The sequence below is a fragment of the Benincasa hispida genome, chromosome 10, assembly GCF_009727055.1.
Source record: "Benincasa hispida cultivar B227 chromosome 10, ASM972705v1, whole genome shotgun sequence".
Taxonomy (NCBI): Eukaryota; Viridiplantae; Streptophyta; class Magnoliopsida; order Cucurbitales; family Cucurbitaceae; genus Benincasa; species Benincasa hispida.
The window spans coordinates 39,836,605-39,844,320 of record NC_052358.1 but is presented as its reverse complement, the minus strand read 5'-3'; the positions used below and the strand labels follow the sequence as shown (position 1 = coordinate 39,844,320).

General features: G+C 34.3%; 1 long non-coding RNA gene across 1 annotated transcript; it reads right to left on the bottom strand.

The window, feature by feature from the left end:
- Positions 1 to 1,540: 1,540 nt before the first annotated feature.
- Positions 1,541 to 7,494, bottom strand: LOC120087737. Its single transcript, XR_005484667.1, has 4 exons — positions 7,353 to 7,494; positions 7,183 to 7,237; positions 6,098 to 6,610; positions 1,541 to 1,892 (listed from the first exon to the last, which is right to left on the bottom strand). It is a non-coding gene; the product is annotated as an uncharacterized LOC120087737 (long non-coding RNA).
- Positions 7,495 to 7,716: the final 222 nt, after the last annotated feature.

The window sequence follows — 7,716 nt, the reverse complement described above, 5'->3', positions numbered from 1 at the left end:
TGTAGTTTTAAGGAATGAGAGTTGTTTTTTTAGGGAGACTTAACTTTAGTTTTTTTTTTTTTTTTTTTTTTTAAATAAAATTTATGGTTGTTCACATTTTAAGCTCAAGTGAGTCATAAGCAATATGAAATTTATACTCTTATGATAAGTAGTTTTATACTTTAAATGCATAAATCTTCACCATGGTTTTGATCATTGTCTACTTTTTTTTGTATGATTTGTCCGAATCATGAGTTTTGGTTCACATTAAGGAACCTTCATACATGAAGGAACAAGACTATGAATTCGTTCGTCACTCTTAATCCATCATGTTGATTGCTTGTTAATTTGAGACAATTAAAAGTGGATGTTGAAAAGTCGATCCTTTCTTTAAAGTGGTGATGCTCAACCTTTGCAAGTTTGAAGCCCAAGTGGAAATAGACGTTAAACATTAACTTTCTTATTTTGTTGTGGTCATATTCAATTTTTTGAAACTAAAGCTCAAGTAGTTGAACTTTCAACTTCGTGCCTAACATTTGTCTCTAATCGATCTAATCAATATAGATTTTAATTTTATGGTTGTTGGTATCTTGAACTTTTTATTGTACCTAGCACATGCATAAGAGTTATAAGAAATGTTGAATAGGTCAAGCACCTATTTGATACAAAATAAAGAATAAGAAATTTATTAGACACAAAACTGAAAGTCTAAGGAACGATTAGGGATTTGTAAAAGTTTATGAGCTTTATAAACCCTAGGAACATATACTATACATAATTGAAAGTTGACTTTTCTTCTTTTGAGGAAGTCGCCAAACATAGAATTTCTGAGTTACCGAAATGTTTGTTGGTATAGGTAATAGATATCAATTTCTTAAATGGTCTTTCTAACCATACTTTCATATCCTCAAGATCTCTCTATTGGACATGATCTCGATTCATTCATATATGTACCTATTCTAAACTCGACCGTTATAATCTTCTTCCGAAAGATCTGTTCTTTGCTTATTTATTCATATAAGGCTTGTTAGATTTATCTAATTTATATTATATACAACTCACGTACTTAATTATTTATGAACAACTATGTTTTATTTAAATTTTTGTATGTTTCTATGATTTATTTGAATTTAAACACTACCTTTGAATAAAAGTTTGATTTATGCTAGAAACATACTTACATATTTAGAATCATGTTTTTGTATTCTTTATTTCCCTTTTGTCCATCTCAAAAATAGTAAAATTAGTTGATGATTATCGTATCAAATTGGGTACCTGAAACATCTTAACTATATAAGTTAGATGTTTTTCCTATGTTATTCTTTGCCGATCTTCGAGCTAAAACGTTAAAATAAACAGTTTTTGAAATTATTTAAGGACTTGAAAGTAATCAAAACGAGTATTAAGATGCGGGATTTGATCATTTCTTTAGGCATTAGAACTAACATGAAACCTTACCTGTCTACTTCAATATAATCTAATTTTAATGGAGCTTCCCTTTCTGCCATGAACAAAACTTACTCTAAATGCTTCCTTAGTCTATTTCATGACTACCATCATGTTACTATAACTATGAAAAACAACTTCAAATGTTGTTAAAAATTAGTTATACAAGTTGTCTTTAAATACATTTGTAAACTTCTTGTACATACATGAGAGAAAAAAGATTGATAGATCTAGATAGCTAAAAATTACTCATCTTGTAATAGTTGTTGTAGCTCCCTGATTAAGAAATCATCAGCTTCTCCGTGGATGTATGCTCCCTTTGGCGCCTAACCACATAAATTTTTTTGGTGTTCTTCTTCTTCCCTTCGTCTTCTTTATCTTCTGATTGTTTACTTCAGCACCTCCATCGTCTAAACGAAATTCGGCAGCACCTCCCTCTGGTTTTCCCTTTTTTCTCTTTCGTTTTTCTTCCGCAAGAAAGAAAAGAATAGGGTTAGTGCTTGAAGTAAATCGTGACCATTAAAGTGTAGGGTGATGATCAATCTTCACAAAGATTGTGCTTTTAGCACATGGTTTTTTTTAGCTCAAATCCCATCAGTGGTTTTGGTTTTTTTTCGGGCCACGCTTTCAACTTAAGCCCAAATAACTTTTTTTTCAATCAGGAATTGTATTCAAGCTCATCAAGCTCAACAAGTGGTATCAGAGCTTGCAAGAAAACTTCAAGATTAGTCAAGATTCTAAAGAAACAAAAATATTGGAGCTTTCGAAATGAAACAGACAGAGAAATGGCAGTAGCAAGAGATGATATTGAAAAGTTTGATGGGATAGGAGACTTTGACTTGTGGAAAGCCAAGATCAAAGCCATTTTGGGGTAACAAAAGGATCATAAGGCACTTGAAGATCCAGTCAGGCTACATACTACTGCAATAAGAGAAGAAAAGGAGAACATGGAGCTAATTGCTCATGGCACACTTGTTCTTAATTTGTCAGACAATATTTTAAGACAAGTGATCGACCATGAAACAACATTCAACATGTGGAGTAAGCTGAATGAGCTCTATGAGACAAAGAATCTGCCCAACAAGCTTTTCCTAAGGGAAATGAGTTATTTGAAATTATTGACAGAAGACTTAGATGACTTCAAAAGGATTACTGCTAAATTTAAGACTCAAGGAAAAGAGATTGGGGTAGATAATGAAGCTTTTGTGCTTTTAAACTCACTTCTAGATTCATATAAGGATGTCAAGACTTCACTAAAGTATGGTAGAGACTCTCTAACTACTGATATTATCATTTTAGCCCTTAAAATCAGAGAGATGGAACTCCTAACCAACAAGGAAGATAAGCCCAGTGTTGAGGGTTTATTTGTCAAGGGAAAGTCTAAACAAAATAATAAGGACAAGGGGAAACAAAGCTCAATAGAAGAGGGCAAAGAGAAAACTAAGGTTAGATGTAAATATTGCAAAAAGTTTGGACATCTAATCAAGGACTGTAAAATATTGAAGTGGAAAAATGAGCAGAAGAACAAGCAACCATAGCCTTAAAAGAAAGTCCAACAAAATCAGTCAGGTGAAGCCTCGGTTTTTGAGGATTCTTACTTCTATTCAGATGCCCTAGCTACATCAAATTTGAAGGCAGATGAAGAATAAGAACCTAGATTGGGTTCTAGACTCAGGGTGTTCTTTTTACATGTCACCCCACAAGGACTGGCTCAACATTTATAGAGAATTGGATGGAGGCTCAGTTTACATGGGTAATAATAACTCATGTCTAGTGGTTGGTATTGGTTTTGTATCACCCAAACTTGAAGAGGGATAAGTCAAACTATTGAGAAATGTCAGACATGTACCTAAGTTGAAGAGAAATTTGATTTCACTAGGCATGCTTGATTTAATTGGCTGTGAATAAAGAGGAAAGGAAGGCTATTGTGAAGATTTGAAGAACAACAAGCCTATTTTTAGAGGGGTCAAGATAAATAGTGTCTATGTTGTTCAAGGAGTACAGAAAATGAATTCAACTTTGTTATAATTCAGAAGCAGCCTACTAAAGGAGATCTTTGGCACAAAAGACTCTCACATATTAGGTCTACAAGCTCTTGCTAATCAGAGAATTTTACTTAAGAGAATTCATCAAAGCCTATCTTTCTGTGAACACTGCGTGATAGGTAAGGCTACAACGCTGAGTTTTGTAAATGCTCAGCATACAACCAAGGCCATCCTTGATTATATGCATTCGGACCTATGGGTTCCCTCACCTTTCCAATCTTTGAGTGGAGCTAGGTACTTCTTAACCTTTGTGGATGATTATTCTAGAAAATGTTGGATATATTTCCTAAAATCTAAGGACTTAGTGTTTGATAAGTTCAAAGAATGGAGGACTATTGTTACAAAAATGTTTAACATTCAAATTAAGTATCTAAGAGCTGACAATGGGCTTTAGTTCTGTGCAGAAGATTTTAATGTTTTTTGTAGACAACATGAAATTACTAGACACAAGATTGTTAGGTATACACCTTAGCAAAATGGGGTGGCAGAGAGATTGAATAGAACTGTTATGGAAAGAGTAAGAAGCCTACTGTCAGATGCAATTCTCCCTGAGAAATTTTGGGCTGAGGCAACATCTTATACTATCTATACCCTAAATAGAAGCCCTCAGCATCTCTTAAAATTCTAACTCTTGAAGAAAAGTGGACCAAACAACCTCCAAACTTAAATAATCTAAGGTTGTTTGGTTGCACTGGATTTTTCCATTAGAACAAGGGAAAATTAGTTGCCCGAGCTGTGAAAGGTATGTTTTTGGGTTTCACAGAAGAAGTAAAGGGATATAAAATATGGCACCCTACAGAGAAGAGATGTATTACAAGTAGAGATGTTATTTTCAGGGAGGCTGAGATGTTTATGCAAGGATCTACATATAATGTTACAACACCTCAAAGGAAGAATGATACAATTGAGGTGGAGCAAGTTCTCAACCTTAGCTTTGATCCTTCAAGCTCATAATCACTTTTTGATCAACTACCTCATCTTGAAGAAGAAGTAGAAGATGATATTTCTGATCCAGAGCAAGAAGAACCAGATTTGAGGGGGTACAGCCTAGCTAGAGATAGGCAAGGAAGAACTATTGTGCCACCTTCAAGATATGATGACTACTTAGCTCTAAATGCTTCATATCTATATAATGAACCAGAACTCTCAAAATTTGAAGAAGTGGTGAGTTGTTCTAAAGCTAAGTTATGGATTGAAGCAATGAATGAAGAAGTTGATTCACTAGTCAGAAATAACACTTGGAAGTTGACACTTTTGCCCATAGATTGCAAACCAATTGCATCCAAATGGGTATACAAATTCAAGGAGGGATTTCCTAATGATCACAGGACCTAGTTATAAAGCTAGGTGGGTAGCAAGGGATTTACTCAAAGACCAGGTGTTTATTTCAATGAAATATTTTCTCCAGTTGTCAAGCAAACTTCTATCGAACTCTTACCGTCTATTATGGCTCAGAATGATCTAGAGCTGGTGCAACTTGATGTTAACACAACTTTGCTATATGGTTTTCTAGAAGAAGTTATCTACATGAGCCAACCTAAGGGGTATGAGGTCAGAGGGAAAGAAGATCATGTTTGCCTACTTAAAAGGTCTATCTATGGCCTTAAACAGTCCCTTAGGCACCGGAACAGTAGATTTAGTGACTTTATGCAAAAGAATGGTTTTATTAAGAGTTCCTATGATAGCTGTGTTTACATAAACACTGACATCTACACTCATCCTATCTATTTGTTACTCTATATGGATGATATGCTATTATCAGGAACAACTGTGCAAGAATTAAATAAAGTCAAAGATCTACTCAAGTCAAAATTTGAAATGAAAGACATGGGCAATGCAAAGAGAATACTAGGCATTGATATAATCAGAAACAGAAAATCAAACATTCTCAGCATTGATCAGTCACAATATTGTTAGAAATTGCTCAAGAAATATCATATGACAGAGGCTAGATCAGTTTGTACTCCTATTGCTAATCATTTCAAACTCTCAGTAGAGAATTCACCTCAAGAATCTGACATTGAACATCTGAAGGTAATGTCAACTATTCCCTATTCCCAAGTTGTAGGAAGCCTAATGTATCTAATGGTGTCTACATGGCCGGATATTGCTTATGCTACTGGTCTGTTAGGTAGATATATGGCTAATCCGGGTAAGAGGAACTGGGAGGCAAATAAGTGGATAATGAGGTACCTTAAAGGCACTACAAGTACTAAACTAATGTATCAACAGCTATCAGACAGAGGACCAGAACTAATTAGGTATGTTGAATCTGACTATGTTGGAGACCTAGACAAAAGAAGATCTTTATTAGGCTATATCTTCCTATATGAATGGTGTGTTCTAATTTGGAAGACTACATTGCAATTAGTAATAGCCCTTTCTACTACTGAGGCAAAGTTTATTGCTCTTTCAAAAGAAGTAAAAGAGGGTTTATGGCTAAATGGTCTCCTAAATGATTTCAGGATCAAACAGAATACAGTAAAAATATTTTGCGAGAATCAGAGTCCCATACATTTATCAAAGCATCCATAGTATCATAATAGAACAAAGCATATAGATGTAAAATACTATTTCATTCAAGAACAGGTTGAAGGAAAGCAAATAGAAGTGTTGAAAGTACATACCTCAAAGAATGCCTCCGACATATTGACAAAGACTGTCACTCAGCTCAAACTTCAAAAATGCCTCGATATCATAGGGTTTGAGCTGAGAGACAAAGGTTAAAAGAAGAAGAGATTCAGTACAGAGAAACTGAAGAAATAACTTGAAGTTTTCTTTCAAGGTGGAGATTGTTATTACAAGCTATGAAAAACAACTTCAAAGGTTGTTAAAAATTAGTTATACAAGTTGTCTTTAAATACATCTGTAAACTTCTTGTACATACATGAGAGAAAAAAGATTGAGAGTTCTAGATAGCTAAAGATTACTCATCTTGTAATAGTTGTTGTAGTTCCTCGATCAAGAATTCTCCGTGGATGTAGGCTCCCTTTGGCTGAACCACATAAAATTTCTTGGTGTTCTTCTTCTTCCCTTCATATTCTTTATCTTCTGATTGTTTACTTCAGCACCTCCATCGTCTAGATGAAATTCGGCAGTACCTCCCTCTGGTTTTCCCTCTTTTCTCTTTCGTTTTTCTACTGCAAGAAAGAAAAGAATAAGGTTAGTCATTAAAGTTTCTTTAATTCCCTTAGTGCTTGAAGTGAATCGTGACCATCAAAGTGTATGGTAAAGATCAATCTTAACCAGGATTGTGCTTTTAGCACATAGTTTTATTTTAGCTCAAATCCCATTAGTGGTTTTGGTTTTTTTTCGGACCAGGCTTTCAACTTAAGCCCATATAACTTTGTTTTCAATCAGCAATTGTATTCAAGCCCATCAAGCCCAACATATCATACACAAAATTTGTTAATTGTATTGTATATAAGTCGGTTACATGGAATTCTGTACAATATTTTTGTATTTTATTGACACAAATTTTGGGTCACCATAGTCACATATACTAAAGGGAACCGATCGACACCTTTTAGTACCAAACCGACTTGACAATTTTCTTTGTTATTTTGGGCCCAAAACCGATGTAGACCGACTGTATATCAACCTTTGTTTGAACCGATTATTTTGACTAATATAATGATGACGATCTCTATATTTAGATGACAATATAGAATAACGATGCCATTGGACAAATGCAATATAATCATAAACTTACCAGGCCTGAAACTCGTTCATATACTTTCCGAAATGAAGTGTATGTCAACAAACAACTGGAGCATCACCAAATTAAATCAATGGCAAAGAAACAATGACAAAATTAAATTCTGACTAATTTGTGTTGATAGGGAAAAAGCTTTTAAGCATAGGAGTCTAGAATTTGCTCACCTGAAATGAAAGAGATGGAAGCATTTCTTTGAAAGAAAAGAAATGGAAGTTTGGAGAGAAAACTTGGTGATATATTTCATTAATGCAGACACTTTTTTTTCACTCCTCTGTTGTATCTGTACATAAACTAAAACGTATATTGTGTAACAACCACACAGATATGATATTTATGACAAAGTCACATGGTCATGCCCCATAACCCACATCTCAATCTACACTATCTTTACCATTTTAAAGTGGGAATTTTGGCCCACCATGTCAATTTCTCTCCTTTCAAACAACCATTATTTTTTACTTTTTACTCCAACCAATCAGCTTGTACCACATCTTATCTTTAGTAACTATTGGATAGTTTTGAAAGTGG